This window comes from Sciurus carolinensis, chromosome 10 (genome assembly GCF_902686445.1).
Source record: "Sciurus carolinensis chromosome 10, mSciCar1.2, whole genome shotgun sequence".
Taxonomy (NCBI): domain Eukaryota; kingdom Metazoa; phylum Chordata; class Mammalia; order Rodentia; family Sciuridae; genus Sciurus; species Sciurus carolinensis.
The window spans coordinates 66,556,559-66,579,090 of record NC_062222.1 but is presented as its reverse complement, the minus strand read 5'-3'; the positions used below and the strand labels follow the sequence as shown (position 1 = coordinate 66,579,090).

The window sequence follows — 22,532 nt, the reverse complement described above, 5'->3', positions numbered from 1 at the left end:
ACAGGTCTGTTGTATTTCTGTGTGTCTTGAGCAGAGACACTGACTGCATCAGCTCTGAACTGTCTTCTAGGGATGCTTGTATAGTGAGCAGTCTTAGAATGTAGGGTAGTCTTTCCAACTGCAGCAAAGACTGGTTTACTCACAGCTTTAAATGACAGATAGTATCTCCCTCTGAAGCAAAGGGTAGTTCATGCTCACTACCCATTATAAAGGATTTGGGTTCCTTAAGTTCAGGATTTGATTCCTATAGCACGACCCTGTATGAGTAGGCTTATCTAATGTTCTTTGAATCACTCCTGAGGTGTGGGTAAACAGCAGAAGGAAATGCTGGCCACTGCTATTTCTGCAGTTAATGGACTGTTCACCTCTGACTCAGATGTCTCATGTTTTCTATCAGCTAACTTGTCAGCTCGGAAGTAGAGTAAAATCTTAACTCTTTCAGGTCTCAGTGGGTAGTAAATAGCTCTGGAGGCCATGGTGAGACTATTAGAGGAACTGGCTCTAAGATGATTCTGACTTTAAGGAATATAGAAAGAGGAGGAAAAATTAGCATGAAGATGGGGAGAAATTAGGTTGTTAGTGAGCACCATTAAGCTGCATGATAAAGTTCTGTCAGCAGCTCATGGTACTTCTAAGTAGTTTTAGTATATGAGCTAATACTTTTCCTTTGTTGAGTAAATAATTTAGAATTATGTTTTTCCACTATTTGAAATTGTAGGTATTCTTGCTTATTCCATATGAAACTATATTTCTAATTTGAAAATATGTCTGATTTAAAAACAATATACACTGTGGAATAGTCACATGGTACTTTGTGGCTGAATGCTGATGCTACAGAATTATCAATTTAAAGGTCACTGATAAATCCGAGTGTTTGGCAGAACTAGCACAAGACAAGGTCACTTTCTGCAAGAATTCTACAGTAAGTACAAAGGAAAGTAAGCAAGTAAAACAAAAGTGTTTTGGGTTGGAGAGCATCATTAGTGAAAGGTTTTTGTTTTGTTTTTTTTTGTATGACGGATTGAACCCAGGTGTACTTAACTACTGAGCCACATCCTAGTCCTTTTTTTTGTATTATATTTAGAGACAGGGTCTGGCTGAGTTGCTTAGTGCCTCACTAAGTTGCTGAGGCTGACTTTGAACTCACAATCTTCTTGCCTGCACCACCCAAGCCCCTGGGATTATAGGTGTGCGCCACCGTGCATGCATGGCTGAAAGTATGTTTTAAAATTGAAGTATGTTGTCATGTTTTCAACTGTTTAACGGGTCCAACAGAAAATATGAATCTCATTTATGAAGTTTGGGTAGATCTAAGAATTTCTCAGTTCACCAGGGAAAACAATCATGTGATTAGAGGATAGAGGCTTTTCACCTCTGGGGAGGAAAAAGAAGCTTGAGATTAAGTTTAATCACCCAATGGCAAAGGATTTAATTAATCATGCCTACTTACTGACATCTCCTTAAGAAGCCTAAAAAGTTAGGATAGCTTCTGGTTTGATGAATACATGGAGATGCTGGGAGAAAGACCTTGGAAGCTCCATGACTTTCCTTGATTCCTTGCACAATGTGCCTCTTCCGTTTGTCTTTGTTCCTGGATTGTATTCTTTGTGATGAACTGGTCAATGTCAGCAAATCAGTGTTCTGAGTCATTTTACCAAATTACTGAACCAAAGGAGGGGGTTGTGGACCCCCTGAGTTACAGCTAGTTGGTTACAGATACAAGTCACAACCTAAGATTTGTGATTGGCATTCAGAGCTGGGAATCGTCTGGTGGGACTGAGGCCTCAATCTATGGGACTTATGTTAACTTTGGGCAGTTAGTATCAGAATTGAGCTAAATTCTGCATACTGCAGAAAATTGCTTGGTACGAAAACCTGACACATTTGGTGTCAAAGTTATAGAGAAGATTAGAATAAAAACCCTTTGATTTTTGTTTTTGTGGAGACGATGCAAGTTCCTTGGTAACATGAATAAACAAAGGCCTGGGTAGTAGTCATCAGGGTAAGGATTCAATTAAAGGGTTTTAACATGAAGCAGAGAACAAGTTTGAGTACAAATTTCATGAGGTTCTCAGATCCCTGAGGGTAAATCTGAAGAAGAGAACCAAATAGGGGTTTATTTAAGAATAAGAAGTAAGAAAAAATTGAAACACATAGTGATAACAGAACTTGAAAGGAGAATAAATCATTCATTCACTTAACACACAGTGTTTATGTCAGGAAATACACTGGGCTGTAGATACACCAAGATGAACAACTTACAGCCTTGCTCTGAAAGACCTCACACTCCACTGACAGGTAGAGAAGTAGCCAAAGGGATCCTATGCTGTATGGGACACAAGAGGAGGGATCATTTCCCATCAGAGAAAAGGATGCCAGGAGAGACCTCAAAGAAGAGTCATTTGTGAGATCAGCTAGTGTTTGATGGAGCTTCAAGTATGTTTCTTTAATCCTTTATCTAAATCATACCTCTCCTTACACATGATTAAATCAGGATAATTGCTGGCATTTCATTGTGTGCTTGTAATATTTTAGCAAGGAGTTATCTTTGTTTATGTGCTAAGTATGATTTCCTGTAAAAAGAACAGATGCTATTTTTTAAAATGTGTTTTTCTTCAAAAAACATAATAAATGAAATGTTGCTTTCTCTGTCATTCTTTTTTTAAATTTGTTCTAATTAAATTTCTAATTTGTTCTGATTTGTACATGACAATAGAATGCATTTATACATTTTGATAGATCATACATAAATGGAGTGTAATCTCTCATTTTTCTAATTATACGTATTGCAGGATCACATCGGTCATGAATTCATACATGAGGTAATAATGTCTGTTTCACTCTACTGTCCTTGCTACCCTCATACCTTTTCCCCTCCCTTCACTCCCCTCTACCTAATCTAAAGTGACTCTATTCTTCCCTAGCACTGGTCCCCCCACTGTGAATTAGAATCACACATATCGGAGAAAACATTCGGCCTTTGGTTTTTTGGGCTGGCTTATTTCGCTTAGCATGATATTCTCCAACTTCATCTCTGTCATTCTTAATTGTAAGAAACTGAAAGGTGGTAACTAGTACTATTTGGAACAAAAAACCTATGAGGAAATACAGTGTGTTCCTCCAAATATTTCCTAGCTATTAAATGACTGCAGAACATCACAGAGTATTTCAAAGGAGTAGTCAACAAATGGTGATAAAGAATACAAAAAATATTCAGGTACAGCCACTCAAAGAGAAAACTAAAGTATCTTTGAAGAAATTTGGGATACTTTAACTTGGATTAAACAACAATAAACAAACAACAACAGAAGATTCTCTAATCAAAATTGTAGTAAAGTTTTGAAAATTTATTTTCCCTATTCACATTGTCTATTGTTATTTTTGTCTTAGTCTGTTCTTAATAGAAGACTTTACTGAGAAATGACTTGTAAAGTGACTCATCAGATGAAAATGTAAAGGAGGAACCACTGTGAAATCTTAATTGTGAGAGTCTAGCTATTCTGCTAGAAATAATTTTAAGAAAAGAAAAATATTAAATGATGGGGAACATGATTTTGAAGTAAAATAATAAACTCATCTGCTTGTAACATAAATAATTTGCACTTTATGGTCATTATGTAAGTTTTAAGTTAGCAATATAGATGTAAAGTAGGTCCAATAGAATACAAAACTAAACAAAAATCCAACCATATAAATTCTGAGTTTTAATATCTGGGAATGGTAAAAGCAACTGATGAAACTAATGGTAATTCAGACGTTGACATTGATTTATGCAAATTATGCATCTACACTAGGAATTGGGAAGCTTTTTCTGTAAAAAGCCAGATAGTAAATATTTAGCTTTGTGGGTCATATGGTCTTTGTTGCAGCTCTTCAACTCTGCCCTTGTGGTGTAAAAGTAACCACAGACAGTATGTAAACAAATGGGCATGGCTGTACTCCAATGAAACCTTATTTACAAAAACACAGGGTAGACTGGATTTAGACTGTGGGCCATAATTTGCCGACCTAGGTTCTTCAACATTCATTCTTTTAGCTTTTTATTTTGTCCCTAGTTTTATAGTGTCTACATAATGATCATAAAATTTTATATTGAATTATTTCAAATTCCAGTATTTAGTTTGAACCAATTTTTATATAATTAACCTTTGAAATGTGATTATCAATACATAATTCACAGTGTGTCCAAAAAACACAAAACATTCTCAATCCCAGTGGAAAACAAGCATTTTACATCCCAGAGAGAAATCATTTCAGATCTGTCATGTTATAAGATACTGCCCCATGTTTACCAGTTTACAGAGCAAATGGAATTCCCACATGCTATCATTGGTGGAAGTGACAATTAGAACTGTTTCAGAAAGCAACATGGAAATATCTCATCTTGCTGAAAATGTATAGACCCCTTAATATTTTTAGTACTAGTAGTATATATCCTGATGAAATATATTAAAATAAAAAATGTATTTGCAGCATTTTTATAATTTTGCAATAACCTAAATGTGGACAAGGGTAAGTAAAGTGTGGCACAACCTACAATGGAATATCATAAAGCAGCTAAATAAACATATAGTTGATTCTCATTATTTGTGGTAGTTATGTTCTATACAGTTGCTATAAATATTGAATTAGGGAAAACGGAATCATGGTTCTTATGAGTCATAATTTTGCCAGTTTGTCCAACTCTAACTTTGTTTTATATGTGTTTCTGCTTAAAGACACCTTTATTTATTTGTTCATTTATTAACACTGAACTCACAGCCAACGACACTGTACCTCGTGTCTGACAAAGCCTATGTAACACAGATGATCACAGCATTCTTGTGCTTAGGAACGGCAGAAAGCCCTTCAGAATAATATGAAGGGACCATTTTAAACAGTGAAATCATGAACAGAAAACACAAAACAAGAAAAACATGCCTAAACAGACTGAAAAGGACACTTATTTATAGTGATCTGAAAGGAGAAGGCAGAGCAACATCACTAGTATTGATTTTGGGGTTACACATAAATTGGGAGTGAATTGGAAAAAATTTACAAATAAGGAAATCACAAACAAGGACCACCATATTATACCTACATATATATGTATTGAAGGGATAAAGCAAATTGGAGAAAGGTGTGTACTGCATAATATTTTAAATAAATATACATAATTTTAGAGATATGTGTGTTTATAATAAAAATATTACAACATGTATTGGAATAATATACCAATTTTAGGATGTGGCTATGTAGGAGAAAAACCAACCAATTAACCTCATTAGTTTCATTAAAAAGAAAACTAATATCCCAAAGGGTAATGGACATTTTCTTGTAAACTATAACTGATTTTTGAAACTTTAGAGACTGTGATTCATTTCATTGTATTGAAAATCATTTCTAACGTCTGCAAACATGAAAGGCAAGATTAATTTTGCCAAGGATGTTAAAATACCAATATGAAACTGGGTATCTTCTCTTTGTTTTCCAATCTTAAAAAGGAATGATTCATGATCAGCGTTTAACTTTTGCTAATGTTTGATCAATAAACATGATTTTATGTACCCTGTCAAAGTCTAAAATGAATGCTGTCAAACTATTTCTATGTTGGTCTTAACATTCTATGAGTAAAGGGAACTTCCTACATTTTCTCAAAAGATCCCACACTCCACAAGCCACAGAACATGTTCATTCTCTTCCCAGTCCTCCAATAAGCACCTTTCCCTTCAAGTTCTACCCAGGAGGAGCTGAACATCTCGTCTCAGTTTTCTTGGCATTTACCAAGTCTTGAAGGGTTCATTTATTCTCCTTCCCTTCTTATCACTTTAGTTTAGACTTTTCTCATTTCTTTTTAGAACTACACGTTCCTAACCAGTCTCTTTTTTAATCTACTCTCTCTATTGCCAGGGGTGGTCTGATCTTATCCCCTGATTAAAACTTTTCACTGATTTTCCATTTCCTATGGTCTAGAGTCTAAGCTCTTTGGCATCAAATGAAGGTACTGGCCATTTCTGCAGGATCTCTGCTGGTCAATTTCCCAGACACACTACACTCTGCAAACCAAGGGTTTTCCAAGTCTATAAGAGCACACTGTACCACCTCCTCCCTCCCTTTGTACGTGCTGTTCCCTCTGCAATATACTCTTTTACAACCCTTAAATTCCATCTTGACTCCTCACTATGTACATATTTCTCTGTGACTTCAACTCAGGCTAATAGCACTAATCACCTGTCTTCTTAGAAATGACTATGACTCCTTATTTATCCATCAAATTCCATCTACAGGTGGAGTAGCCCTAATCGAGAATGCTTGTAACCAGAAGCATTTCAAATTTTTTAGATTTTCAAATATTTCATATACATAAAGAAATATCATGAGGATAAGATCCAAATCTAACCTAAACATAAAATTCATTTATGTTTCCATATATGCAATATACACATAGCCTGAAGGTAATTTTATATAACATTTTTAATATGCCTATATTTTGACTGCACCTGTCACAAGAGGTCAGATAATTTTCCACTTACAGCAACATGTCAGTACTCAAAAAATTTTAGATTTTGTAGCACTTCAGATTTCAGAATATAGGTGATCATCCTATATATGCCAATGATTCCTAAACTTGCATTTTTTCTCTGAATCTCTGCTATGAGTTACAAACCTATATCCAACCACTAGCTTCAGTGAACATCTCCATTTGCAAAACTGTGAACCTAAAGCACAGAAAAATTGTGGAGCACAAGGTTAATACCAGGATTCAAAAACATTACACTGCATGGTCTCCAACCACCTATTTCCCACACAAGAAGCTGAGAGTCATCTTCATCTCAAATAAGTTTATTTGTCTTTATCTCCACCCATTCTAAGCTTTCATAAATTATTGCCTGGACAACTGCCAATTAGCTTCTAATTGGTTTTCCCACCTCTACTTTTGCCCTTTCCTAATTATATTACCACATAGGAGCCAGATTTATATTTTCTAAGCATAAATTTAATTATAGTCCTTATTTAAAGTTTCTCAATTTATTTTCCATTTTATTTTGGAGAAATTCTCAAATTCTTACTAGCCAACAAGGTCCTTCTCCAGCTTTCTGCACAGAAACACTCTGCTTTTCTCTTTGGGCTTCAGCCTCCGGCTGAAGTTATTCAACCCAGAGCCTTCTTGTGCACTGGTACTATATTTGAAATGCTCTTGCAGCATTCTTAATCTACGCTCATTCTTATTTGGTGCCAAAAGAAAAGTAATTTTTCTCAAGAGGACTTTCCTGATGCATCATCTCACAGCAGATACCCTTGTTTAGAATGTCAGTGCATTCTATTTTCTTCCAAACAATTTACACAATGTGTAACTCAGTACTGAAATGCTAGTCAGTATTCCTCATTAGTCTGAAAGTTTCATGTATCAAGTTCAATATCTGGATGTTTAAATCCCTAGTGTATGGGAGACAAATATTTTGAAAAAAATAAATTAATGCAGGCTAAAGAAAGACTGAAGGTATAATAAAAACGGACATGACTCAGCATGAAATCGGCAAAAGAATTTGCTTTCATCAGAAGATAAATGATTTAGAACATGCAAGCAAAATCATTATGTGCCCAGATAAAACAGAACCAACCAATTACAATAATATGCATAATTTAGACAATTTATATTCTCTGTGATTATGTCAACTTTTAAAACCCCAAATTAACTTTAAACCAAGACTATGGTAATTTAAATTTAACATATTTCTATCCTGAAGTTCTGATCTAAAGAAAATTATTTCTCTGTGCTTTCTTTTTTCTTAAAGACATTTAGTATCTCTTTTTGTAGTAGCAGGGATTCAACCCAGGGGCACTAACTGCTGAGCTATATTCCCTGCTCTTTTAAATTTTTTATTTTGAGACAAGGTCTTGTCAAGTTGCTTAGGGTTCCACTAAGTTGCTGAGGCTGGCTTTGAACTCATGATCCTCCTGCCTCAGCTTCCCAAGCCATTGGGATTACAGATGTGCACCACCACCCCCAGCTAAGAAATATAATATTTCTACTGAAAATAAACAGCAATGACTAAAATTTAAACCTAAGAAGAAAATAATATAGTATCACCATTTGATAGTATCAGTGAAATCAGGGAGAAATACTATGCCTAATATCAGGAAACAATTAAAAATGTCATGCATGATATCTCTTATTGGTTATTCTGCTTTAAAATCTATTCAACAGACCATAGTCAGATTAATCTTAATATATACCCATCCTTCAGTCATGTCACATCTTTACTCATAAACCTTCACTACAAATATTTCTAATATACAATTCACACAATTATGTAAGTAAAAACACTAAGATTATAATTAAGAGGTATAGGAAAAGTACATTGAGTGGAAAGATATTTCACAAAATAGGAAGTACAAATAGTAACCTTTCATAAGAAATACATGGAATTTTACATGCAATAAATAAATTCAGAACAGGGTCTTGTTTTTAGTTCATTTTCTTATAAATAAAGATTAAATTATAATGCTATTACTTGGGCAGATGTGCGCAACTGACATTCTGATATTTTCTAGTGACTGCAAATTTTTTATAATTCTTCAGCAAAAAATTTAATTTAGCATTATGTCTTAAGGGCCATAATGTTTTTTATACTCTATTAATTAGTAAGTCTACTTTTAGCAATCTCACATAAGAAAATAATGCTAAGAAATAAAATTTCCACTAAAGAAAAGTTTAACCTAACAGTATTTACAAGATTGAATACTATTATAACACTAAAAACATCTGAAAAATAACAATATAAGAATGATCATTACTGTTATTGTGAAGCTTGAACTAGTACAAAATGTTTGTAATAATATATTGTGGGGGAAAGAATAAAATAAAATGCTTATAAAATATGAATATATCTTTCTCAAGTATAGTCACATACATGTAGAAATGAGGCAAAATACCATACATCGAGGTGCTAAGAGTGATATTATTAATAAAGGAGAGAAGGGGGAGTTAGATTTATCCTTCTTTTCTCTACTGTCCTTTTATTAAATCTCCATGTTATTTAACATTTACAATGAAGAAAAGTTAACAGTCTTCAGTGGATTCCCACTGCTATTTGATAAGATTTAAATTTCAAGTATCAATCTCCTTTTCCAAGTCCTAGTCTAACTCCATCTTGAATCTCACACTTCTTACAGAGAAGACCAATGCCAGTGTTCATTGTGAATTTTTGCAGGTGAATGAACAAATATTATCTTTTTTTTGAACATTTTTGGGCTCATTCTCTCCTGGGGAGTGTTATACTTTAAAGAAATTGGGTACTTTCCTGAAATTCTACTTCCATAAAAGACTATTTATTAGAGCAGTAATCTACTGACTTTGGAAACAGAAATTAAGAGTCCATGGGGACACTATACCAGTAACATATTTTCCTCTTGTAGACATAGATTAATTGGGTAATTTTATTTTGTACTTATCATATGTCTTAAAATAGAAAATAGTTATTTCAATAAATCAATTTAAACATATTCTACTTCTAGAACTTTGCTTTCTTACTTAAAATTCATTCCTTTAACATTTGACAGGCAAAGTAAACTTGAACATTTTCAATAGTAGTTTCCAATATAATATAATTATTAAGTACAGGTAATGAATTAGGATTGTAATAATTAATAAAATTTTTGATGATTGCTTTAATAATCATATCTAGCATTCATAAGCTATTTAACGTTTCAAATTTTGGGTATAAGAGTTCTATGTAATTTCACATCTGAAACTGATGGTGTTGGGGGTACCAAATAAACATTTTTTTCTAACATAATGAACAAAATATACAAAATTTTGGAGACTGATGGTATGAAACAATAAATAAATTTTCTATAGCAATAACCACATTGTAGGGAAGGTGTGAGGTTCCTGAGGTATCCCACTAAAATCTATTTGGCTTATTACATTGTGAGTTTGGTAGGCTAGCCTGATAAATTCCTGTATTCTCAACAGTATGGTTCATACACAAAATGATTTTCAGAATATATAATGGGAATGAGCAACTGTGCTCCCTGGGGACTGAAATAGAGACAATTAAATTCCATTCATGAATAATTATTTCAAAATGAACCCCAATATCATGTATAACTATCATTCACTAATAAAACTATTTAGAAAAAAGAAGTTATGCTCAATCATATGCCTTTACATACATAATGAGTCTCATGTTGGTAAATGAGAAAAGTCACCATCATCATGGAGAACAATAATGGTTCTTTTAAATAGTTCATAGCTTTTATACTTAAGAAAGACTCTGAGTCACGAGCTAGAGTTAAAATAAGAAAGAAAAAATAAAAAGGTAACTTTCATTAAGCCCTGCATGCTTACTAGGTCCCTGGCAGTATACCGATTATTTAACTATATTATCTTTGATCCTCACAATAGCTCTGCAAAGCAGGTAGTGTAACATATTAAAGCACGCAGGGTGATAGAAATGGCAAGGAATTGAGGGTAAAAAGTTCCAGCTTCAGGATTAACTCTACAAGATGTTGATCATCGTTACAACCTTGAGAGAATTAGCCTCTTTACGGCTCTGTTTTCTCACCTATTAAAAAAGAAAGAAGCAGGGAAGCATGGTAGAGTCTTAACTCTGTTTACCAAATATTGGTAAAGGTATCTCCCTCAGGCACATCCTAGGGTTTAGCTTCCTGCCTTATTGTGACTGGGTAGGGCAACGTGATTTGTTCCGGTCAGTGGGTTCTGAGGAAGAATACAGTTAGTTCTGGGTCAGAACATTGAACTGTCAATGTAAGATCCTGTAGAACTCTACTTACTCCTTACTCAGTAACTAGTTACATTTGTAATAGCTGGCTCTGCCAATCTGGATCCAAGTGACCAACATAAGCAGAGCCACTTTGTCCAATCAAATTGGGCAGTACAATGAATAAGAAAAATAATGCTGGTTTAAGCACTTATGATACTGGGGGTGTTTATTACTGTAGTACAGCCAAGATGAAACAGATTGGTATAGGTCATGTCTATCCTACAGTGTTCTGAGGATTTAATGAAGTAATATGAAAAGCATTTTCAATGTCTATCATATAGAAAATATTTACTAAGTGAATGTACCTTTATTACTATATTATTATCCCCTTTTAATAAATTAGAAGACTAAGATCAGTATTGTAATATGCCAAAGGATATACTAGTAGTGACACAGTTGTTTCTGTATGACTCTGAACCAAAGATCTTTTCATAGAAGTCCTTCTTTAGTCATCACACACACACACACACACACACACACACACACACACACACGACTCACTATAATTATTTTTTGTGCATATTTGTGCCTTTTTTGTTATTGTTCTAAAAATCCTTTTTCTGAGACAGGCAAATAAATTTCCCTTTAACATTTAAACTTATTTTTTGCTTGCTGTTTATTTTCTTTTTGACAAATTTTGTCACACAGGAAGGCACTCTCTATCGAAGATTTAACTTTCAAATCCCTTTAAAATCTGACTGCAGAATTTCACTCAATACTTCTTTTCAGAATCTTATCCAGGGGCTAGGGAGATAGCTCAGCTGGTAGAGTGCTTGCCTCATAAGCACAAGGCTCTGAGTTCAATCCCCAGTACCGCAAAAAAAAAAAAAAAAAGAATCTTATCCATGTTAATCTGGTCTAAAAACTAATTGAAACATAAGAAACTTTTCTTTTTCCAGTCTGTGCCTATATCAATCTAAATGAAATCCTTGCTTTGTCCCATTTCCAATTCTTCTTTTAAGAAATTCAACTTAATTTCCATCCTTCTTATGAAGCCAGCTCTAATCAACTTAAAAGCACATCTGGTCTATGCTACTTATTTAAAACATCATTTCATATGTTTCTGTCAGCCAGTTTTGCACAGCAGGGGCATAAAGCTTGGAAACTGCATTCCCCAGAATTCCTGTAGTAGTTCCTTATTAATTTCCTCCAGTAAGAGGAATTCCCATGGGATTGGGAGGGCAGAAGAAAAGAGAAGGCTATTTTGAGTATTATAACTGGCACATGGAACTGACCGAAAGCGGAGATTAGAAATGGATTATGTTTTACGTCTTTAAGGGAATTTACTGTCAACCTCCCTTGAACCACAATAAGCCAATCAACCAATCAACCCATCCCACAGTTACCATGCAAAAACATCAGCCCAGACTAAACAATCCTTTGCTGTTCAAGACTTAAAACAATTGCTGAGTCACCAAATGTTCATGGACAGGAGGTAAGCTACATAGTTTAAGGAAGACATATTCCCTGTATCCACTTCCAGGAAAATAATGACCAAGAGGAGATTTTCAGAGGGTGCAGGCAATGAGCAGAGAGAAAATGGGAAAAGGAGTTCCTCATGGGAAGCAGACACTAGGTCTAATCAAAGGACCTCTACTACTTCCTATGCACATGCAGTGTGTGTGTCCTGGAGTGAATGGGATTGTTTAGTGTGGTCAGCCTATCCTGTTTGTATACATTATAAGTGTATATGTGTGTAGAAAGGAACATACAACTTGTCTTTTCATTACATAGATTCTCAGACTTGAAGGAGCCACGTCTAGACCAGATGGAATACTTATGTATGACCCAGACATGCTAGACAGGGAACTAGTTGTAGTGACTTAGTTTTTCTTTGTCTTTGTGGCTGGAGTGAATGAGTTTTTCTGCATACGAGAAATGGAAAAATATGTTTGATAAAAAGGGTGGGCTGTGGCAATAATCCTATTGCATTCCTGTATTTGCCAACTCTCATTTCATTTCCCTTTCCTGGGCACAATGAAAAATGACAATTCCCAATCTCCCATGAATATTACTGACTTCTGGAATATGAATAAAAAGGACAAACGTCTGTGCCCAGGCAGTTAAGTGCCTGCAAATTTTGTGCAGGTCTTTCCTCTCTTCTTTTTCAGTGCCCGTCTTAGAAGGAACATTTCTACATGAAATAGCTGAAAGATGGAGGCAGTCTGTGACCTCAATCACTGCCCGGAGTTATACTGCCCATGAGTCCCACCCACCCCACCTGCTTCAGGCTGTGAGAACACGGGGAAATAAACTGTTTCTGAACATTACAAGTGACATTATAGAAATGTTTGTTACAGCAATTAGCATGAAAAACCTTCATGCACTTTTAGTCATAACTACAAAGCAGAGCAAATAAGGAAAAAACTGGAAAAAAGAGGTTAGTGAGATCTTTAAGGTTAATGAAAAATCAGAGCGCCCAGGTAATTTGCTTGTTTGTCAAACAGGATGGTGAACTCAAAGACAGATCCAAGAATAGAAAGTTTGTCCAGCACTGTGATGTTTTCATATAGTTGCTTTTATATATGTCTAGTCTCCTGCTCAACCCAGTTCCTTAGAGTAAGAGACTGGGCATGAAACAGGGGTGATAAAATTTTCACACTGAGTCTAAACTTTGGGGTGTTTATCAAACAGGGCAAATGTGCAAGAGGAGATGATTCAGGCCTAGGGAGAGTCAAGGATCATGTATCTAAACCCAGTGTCTTGGGAAGCTGGATGCACAAGACCGGTGCACTTGGGTTGGCCATGCACTGGATTCCCCAGCAATGCTCAACTGGAGGTTTCTTAGACTTTCTCCCATTCTGTGGACTAGGGTTACAGAAGCCAACAGCATGTGGAAGGAGGCTAAGCACAAAAACAGGGTTAAATGATCAAAATTACTCAGATTATATATCATTCTCCACTTATCAGGGCTTATTTGATCTTTGGTTTTTTGGGATTGGCTTACCTTTTGACCCAGTTAACCCACTCCTCGGTTTATACCCAAAGCACTTAAGATCAGCATACTACAGTAACGCAGCCACATCAATGTTTATAGCAGCTCAGTTCACAATAGCTAGATTGTAGAACCAACCTAGATGCCCTTCAACAGATGAATGGATAAAGAAACTGTGGTATATATACATAATGGAATATTATTCAGCCATAAAGAAGAATAATATTATGGCATTTGCAAATAAATGGATGGAATTGGAGAATATCATGCTAAGTGAAATAAGCCAATCTTTTTCTCCTTTTTTCCACCACTAACAAATTCTCTTCTCTTTCCCTCTCTTTTACTTTTTCCCCATTTTTCTCCTTCTTTATAGCTATAACTTGATACATCTCTTCTGCTTTCTCTCTGCTCACATTTTGAACATTCTAAATATCATGTTTTCTTTTCTCTTAATGAGTTGTATTCTTACCATCTCTTAGAATTCTTTGGTTTATATTATTCCTATCTCTACCACTTATCTTATTGCAGTTATTAACACTGTGGGTGGCAGAGTTGACACCTGCAGTTTACTTTAATGCCAGATCTAGTTCATTGCTATTTATGCTTTTTCTATTTGCAACAGCCTACCCTACCATACCTGCTTTTGGGGTAATTAGGGTTGAAGATGTCATAGATGTTAATGCTGTACATTATTTGCTTTGGTTGCTGCTATTGTTTCCCCCCCTTTTCTGTGAGGTGCTGGAAACCTACAGAGACCACTGAAAATTTATAGGGTACAGATTCTGTTGCTGATCTAATCCCAAAAAGGAGATAGCATACTTTACTCTTATGCAAATTAATCACACTTGAATTTTGGCAGTACTTTAATCCAAAGAATAGAAAAGAAAAAACCCAAATAATGACCTGACCCAAAGTAGATCAGTTTCCACTGGTAAAACTCACTTCTACAGCAAAAACAGAATTAACACAAAGGTCGTAGATACCAAACCTCTGAGTTGTCTCAATCTAGATTACCCTAGGACATTGGCAAAATAAGGCTATGCCCTAAAATGTCCCACATATAAGAGTGGAAGAGAAAGCCATGCCGACAGATGCATAAAACACAACACAGGCATACAAGAAATATGAAAAAACAAATGCATAATTTGAAAGTTCATAATTTACTGGCAACTGACTCCCAAAAGTTTATGAAATATCAGATAAAGAATTTAAAAAAAATGATTATAACGATATTCAATGAATTCCAGCAAAACACAGAAAAACAACTGAACAAATTAAGAAAGTAAATACAGGATATGAATGGGATATTTGATAAGGAGATAGAAATACTGAAAAAAGAATCAAACAAATCTTGGAAATGAAAGACACCATAAATAAAATAAAATGTTCAGTTGAAAGTCTCTGTCATATTGAAGAAAGAATCTCAGAGCTGGAAGACAAAGTAGTCAGTATTAAACATTCAGACAGTATTAAAGAAAAGAAAGGAAGTAACCATGTCAAGAATATGTAAGAAATCTGAGATGACATTAAGAAACTCATTAAGAATCTTTGGAATAGAAGAGGGTTGTGATATGTAGGCTAATGGCATTAATAACCTCTTTAAAAAAAAAAAGAGTTTGTGCAGGTGCATCAGCTATGTCATCTTATTTCATATTTATTTAAAGTGATTTAACTATTAATTTATTGATAGTATATATGTCATAAAATATCACTATTCAAGTAATTGTCATTAATTCTAAAGAGATCCTAGCAGTTCTTCAAATGTATTCCTGGCCATATAAATATGATTATAATAAAAAGAAAATTTAATCATAGATATAACTCTGATGTAACTCTGATGGTACATGAATGAAGTGTTTTTTTCTTTAATCTTATGCTACAAAGCAAGGCAGATGTCATTTTGCGAAGAGATTTTCTAAGACAATATTCAAGGTGAAAGAGAAAACAATTTTATCACTTAGTACCTACAGATCATATGGCAAAATGTGTTGTTTTCTACTTCTATTAAAATATGAAATATTTTCAATATATGTGTAGTAAACACACATTCATATATGCAAACACAAGGGGGCAGAAAGGGCAGATAGGAGATCATACCAAGAAAGGCTCAAAAGGACAAATCAGAGAACAATACAAACACACAAATACAAATATGTTAAGTTCCAGGTACTGGTATATATTTAATAGTTAGTAAACCATTTCTAAAAGAAAAATGTAATAACCAGATACTTACAATAGCAAAATCTCATTACCACAAATATCGACACATTGACCCTCACCACTTCACCATGGAGTAAGAGAAACATTTGATTCACTTATTCCTTTATTCTCAAACACTTATTGAGGTCCACTATGTGCCTGACATTATTAAAATATTACTAAACAGAAAAAAGGGAAGAGAGAAGGGAGGGGGAAAATTCCATGATCCTAAGAGAGCTCTCTAATGTTATACAGGACACTTGACACATTGAAAGAGTCTTTTTGTAAACAAAGCAAATATACTCAAAGAACTGATCATGAAGCTTCAGTATCATATCACATATCACATTTTATAAAATCATTTAAAATATGTCTATGGAGGAAAGGCTGGCAGACATTTGGAATAAAAAATTGGTTTAGACCATGGCTGACACTGTAAGAGACCCATCATCTACACTTGCCACGTGGGGCCTGAGGATTTACCGTCTGCAGCCCTCACCCCTGGCATTGTGTCTGCAGTTGACATTAGTGCTTGTCTCCATGGGGCCTGAGATGTGCTCCTCCATGGTCAACACCCCCAGCACTGTGGCTGTCATTGCTGGAGGCTATGTCACCACTGGGGCTCGTTTCCCCAGGCTTGAGATTATTAATAGTCCTGGAGTAAAAAATTAACAACTAAGAATATTGCATGTAGTGAAGCTATCATTAAGAATCGAAGGAGATATAAAGTTTTTCCTAGACAAGAAAAAACTGAATGACTTCATCACTACTAGATTGACCTTTCTAGAAATACTGGAAGTGAGAAGATAACTACAATCATAAAAAAACATGTGAAAGAATAAAACTCCCTGGTAAAATAGACATGCAATTGAAAGGGAGAAAAGAGTTAAAACTTATCACTAAAGAAAAGTACCAATTCATAAATATAAAAATTAAGAGAGATGGGAAAAAATAAAGAATGCACAAAACAATCAGAAAACAAGTAACAAAATGGCAAAATAATCTTGAATGTAAATGAATTAAAAGTCCACAATTACAAGATATGGACTAGCCAAATAGATTATTTTTTAAAAAGCCCAAACTATATGTTGACTATAAGAAACTCACTTTATCAGTAAAGATACACATAGAGTGAAAGTAGAGAAACAGATTTCATGCAAAAGTGAGCAGGAACAGTTATTCATATATCAAAATAGAGTTTGAGTCAAAATCTGCAAAAAAAGACAAGATTATTAAGTTATAATAAAAGAATAAATTCGGCAAGAGGATATAAGAATTGTTATGCTCCTGAATGACTCATGGATCACTAAAGAAATTAAAGGGGAATTAAAAAGTTGCAGGATACAAAGTCAATACTTCTCCTAAAACAGGTGCACTGGTATATGCCAATAATGAACTTGTCAAAAAAGAAATCAAGTAAGTAATTCCATTCATCATAATCACAAAAAGAAAAAAAAATCAATAATAAATTTAACCAAGGAAGCAAAAAATTCTCTATAATGGAAATTATAAAGCACAGATGAAAGAAACTGAAGAGGAAACAAAAAATGGAAAGACAGTCTGTGTCCATGGAATATAATAATTATATATTTTTAAAATATCCATACCATCTAATGTGATCCATAGATTCGGTACAATCCCCATCAAACAATGGTATCTCTCTCTCTCTCTCTCTCTCTCTCTCACACACACACACACATACACACAAACAAAAAACAAAAAAACAATAGTCATAAAACTTGCGTAGAATGATAAAAGGTGCAGAATGGTCAACACAATACTGATCAAAAGAAAAAAAAGCTAGCAGCATCATAATACCTGATTTCAAAGCACTACAAAGCTACAGTAATCAAAACAGCACAAAAGTTGCACATAAACAGGCACATAGACAAATGGAACAGAATAGAGAACCCCAAAATAGATCTACACACCAAAGGCACCAAGAACATACATTGGAGAAAGAACACTGTCTTCAATAAATGGTGCTAGAAAAACTGAGTATCTATAAGGGGGGGAAAAAAAACAAAACTAGACTCCATATACAAAAATTAACTCAAAATGAAAAGTCTTAAATTTAATACCTGAAACCATGAAACTATTAGAAAACATAGGGAAAATGCTTTAGGACATTGGTCTGGGCAAAGATTTTTAAAAAAATATGACCATAAAAGTAGGAGCAACTGAAGCAAAAAAATAACAAACTGGATTATGTCAAATTAAGAAGTTTCTATAGAGCAAGTAAAACAATCAGTAAAGAGAAATTTTTAGAATGAAAGAAAATAATTAACTAGGTTTACAAGTGACAAGCAATTGATACCTAGAATATACAAGGAACTCGAAAAATCTCAATAGCAAAATATTCAAGTAATCCAGTTAGAAAACAGGCAAATAATCTGAGTAGATGTTTCTCAAAAGACATACAAATGACCAACAACTATGAAAAAATGCTTACCATCATGAATCTATCAGGGAATGCAAATCAAAACAACAACGAGATATCATTTCACCTCAGTTAGAATGACTATTATTAAATAGATATAAAATAACAAACCTGGTAAGGATGTGGAGAAAGAGGAATGTAAATTAGTATGACCATTGTGGAAAACAGTATAGAGTATTCTCAAACACTCAAAATAGAATTACTATATGATCTAGCAATCCCACTACTGGGTATATACCCAAAGGAAATGAAATAATTATATCACAGACACATCTGCACTTGCATGTTTATTGTGGTACTATTCATAATAGATGCAATATGACATGGGAATACATCAAGGTTTCCCTCGATGGTTGATGGGGTAAAGAAAAAATGGTGTACATGTACACAATGAAATATTATTCAGCCATAAAACAGCATTATTCTGTCATTTATATCAACATGGATGGAACTGGAGGACATCATGCTAACTGAAACAAGTCAGGCACATAAAGACAAATGTTGCAAGCTCTCACTCGTGTGGAAGCAAATGTTGATCTTATAGAAGAAAGAAGAGTGATCACTATGAGATCAGAAGGAAGAGATAAGTCTAAGAAGATAGGGAAATGTGCCCCTGGACAATTTCCCCAGGCAGAAGAGCACAAACAACAGACACAGGTTTTTGCTGAGAAAATTACAAAACGGTTATTTTTAAACTGGGACCTACGTGACTTGGAGTTCATAGGTATTTGGGACATACGTGACCTTGAATCCATAGGAATTCAGGACATCTGGGACCTGGAGCCTGTGGTCTTTTCAAAGAAGGAAAACACCTGATCAACATTTTGAGTGCCTTCTCCAGGATTGGGCCAGGGGTGGATTTCCTTAAACCTATAGACCCACATAAACTCTACACAACAGGCAGTCCCTGGCAACCCTCTTGGATTCCTTCTCAGACATGGGAGCTTTGCTTCACTTCACTTTCATGCTCTGCTGTCTGTGAATCTTATTTTTGCACATGGGAGACAAAGAAACCACTGGACTCCACATTTCATGTTACAACTAGAGTGTAGGACGGTGTGGGAGATAGAGGTTAATAAGAGGTTCCTGAATACAGTTAGATAGGAAGAATTAGTTCCAGTGATCTGTAGTATGGTAGGGTAACTGTAGTCTACAAAAAGTTATATTTAAAGATAAGCAGAAGAGTTCAAAGGTTCCCAATATTTAGAAATGATAAATGTTTGAGGATCTAGAAATGCTCATTTACCCTTTTAATCATTACATATTGTATGCATGTATCAAATTATCATATTATACCTCATATATGTATAAATGAGTCAACTAAAATAAACATTTTTTAAAAGTTAACATTTCACCAGGTGTAGTGGTACATACCTGTAATCCCAGCAGAATGAGAGGCCAAGGCAGGAGGATCATGAGTTTGAAGCCGGCCTCAGTAATTTAGCGAGACCCTAAGCAACTTAGCGAGACACTGTCTCTAAATAAAAAATAAAATAGGCTGGGGATGTGGCTCAGTGGTTAAGCGCCCCTGGGTTTAATCTCTGGTACTACCACTCCGCCCCCCCCCCCCCCCCCCGCTCCAAAAAGCTAACATTTCTTTAAGTAGAAAACAATATGTATTATTTATCCTTGAAATATGACATATGCTCCCTTTTTTAGGATGCCAAAGTTCCCAAAACAGTGGTCCATAACAGGGATAAAAGAAAAAAAAAGTCTACCATATGAATAATAGATATTGAGAAGAAAGGAAATAACAATCAGAGATCAAGGAAATGGGAAATCAAGAAACAAAGAATCAGAAAAGTAAGGATTATTTTTTTGAAAAGACTAATAAAACAGATAAATTTCTGGCCAGCTTAATCAAGAGTTAAAAAGAAAAGGTCCCAATGGAAAAACTGGAAATGAAAAAAGTTTACAACTACAGATAGAATCCAAATTACTGGATCACTAGTTAAAAATTAATTCACCAAAACAAATATAAAATCAACCAAAATATTATAAACAAATAGACCAATAAACCTCACACCCAATCCAGACAGTTTTATAGGTATGCTTTGCCAAACATTGAAGGAAAGAATCCCAATCTTAAACTGACAAACCAAAACTATTATGTGCTCATAATTTTAATTTTTATCAGTATTTTTTAATCTATTGATAAAAATCAGGAAGGAAATATATCTACTTTCAGCCTAGTCCTGAATTAATCTGGTATGTATATCACACAATGACTAGACCTTGAGTGTTTTGCTGAGGTCAAGAACACAGTAACTGCAGTGAGAAATCCAAAGAGTAACCCAAGGGAAAAGACAAGAAGATCATTTTTCTTCCCTTAGTTCCCTGGACCCTCTTCAGGCTTTATCAGTGAGCAATGAACATGGGTTGTGAGGCTTATGTAGAGTCATAGTGCCTGTGTTCAGTAGAAGAGGACTTTGAGTCCTCTCCTGGTCATGACTGTACGAGGTTATCAGAGCTACATCTTTCTACCTTCTATATCTGCTTATTTAAAAATCTGTTTGATGTTCTCCTCTGTATTATGTTCCAATTATTTGTTTGCATATATAGTCTCCACAGTATCGGGAATGGAACAGTTATCCAAGTATGTCCTTGAGCTTGCAGGGTTGGGAAACATTACTCATCCAGGAAGTGTCACGACACTGTGTAAGGAGGTATCCTTCTTTCATCTTGGACTCAAATCAAGAAGTGTCTTTCCTACCTAGGAAGAGAAATACAATCCTTTCCGTTGCCCAAGAGCAGAGACTGTACTGGCTGTGGGGACAGATGGCTTAGACCGGAGAGACATCTAGATCTAATGGGCACAGGATCAGAAATGCTTAGCCATTCAAGGCAAATACAGCTAAAACCAGAAATGTCTGAGAAAGAGCAATGGAGGGCAAATGGAGTAACGTTAACACCAAGGACAAATATCACACTCACAGCTCACTGTCAATGTAGAAGGAATACACAACTTGTATTTTTAAGCTGTTCCCAGATTTAGTTTTCAAAGATCCACTAGGGGAAAAAGACCTAATAAAGTCTTAGTGCCTCAAGAATTGCTTGTAGCTCACATGCTCTAGCTCATTTCCAGGATTTGAAATTACAAAGATTATAATCACCCCTGAACTAAGTAGAGATTAGTTTGTTCATGTAAACTTAAACTAGCTTATGTAAGGTCACAAGGAAACTACAGTCACAAATTAATCAATGTAGTAATTTCTCTATTAAATTAGTTGTATCATAAATCATACAGTGAGAAAGATGAAGGAGAAGACAGTAAGTGCACATTAATTATTGATTCTGTATGTGATTAAAATATTATAAATGGAATTAATTTCATGAAAGTAAAAGAAAATCTTCAAACAATTTTTACAAACAATTTCAAGAATATCTTTCATTTTGGAAAGATTCATCTAGAATCTCACTACCTTAAAGTAATTATGCTAATAGAAATGGAATTAAGATACAATGTTACCTAAAATTATTCCTCAAACCATATGTATTTTTAATGAATTTAATGAGTATATTTTTGACAATTAATTCTTTTTAATTATATGATAAAATTTCTATTATGTGAATTAATTATATGTAAGTTTGTACATGCAAATATTTCAGTGAAAAAAAAAAAACAGTTTGAATCCTGAAAGGAAAGCATGATAGACAACTGAAATAATTTTCCAAAAATAAGTTAAAGAAGATTAACATTTATGAGGGATGATTTTTAAAATAAACTATACCATAAATAAATAAAACACTAAGCAATGACTCAATACTTGATTTGTCTTTGAAAATAAATCCACAGTTGTTTTTAGAGCAATATGCATTAAAATCAGAAAATAGAATTAAAAAAATTTTTACCTAAAGACAACTCAAGAAAGTTTGGAGTACATTCTATTTTAGAATTGGGGAAAAAAAGGAACCCTATAAATGTCATAGTGGTGAGTTAGGAATATTATATATATCTAGTAAGTAGAAGTTCTACTCAAAAGGAAAGAGTAAAGATTAAGAAAATAAGCTACATGATTAATATAATCACTTTTCTGGATAGACAAATGATCAAATTCTCATGATATATTTTGGTTAAAGGATTATTTCCTTTCATTGGTAAAACAATTATGTAACTTTTTGGATTTTCCTTAATAAGAAAAACAAAATTTTATACATTTGGCCCATTTTTCCATCATACTTATGATAG

General features: G+C 34.4%; 1 protein-coding gene across 9 annotated transcripts in view; it reads right to left on the bottom strand.

Moving 5' to 3' along the window:
- The window catches only part of Fam13a (family with sequence similarity 13 member A), a 344,751-nt gene that overhangs the window by 127,098 nt on the left and 195,121 nt on the right, over positions 1-22,532 (bottom strand). The window lies entirely within an intron of this gene.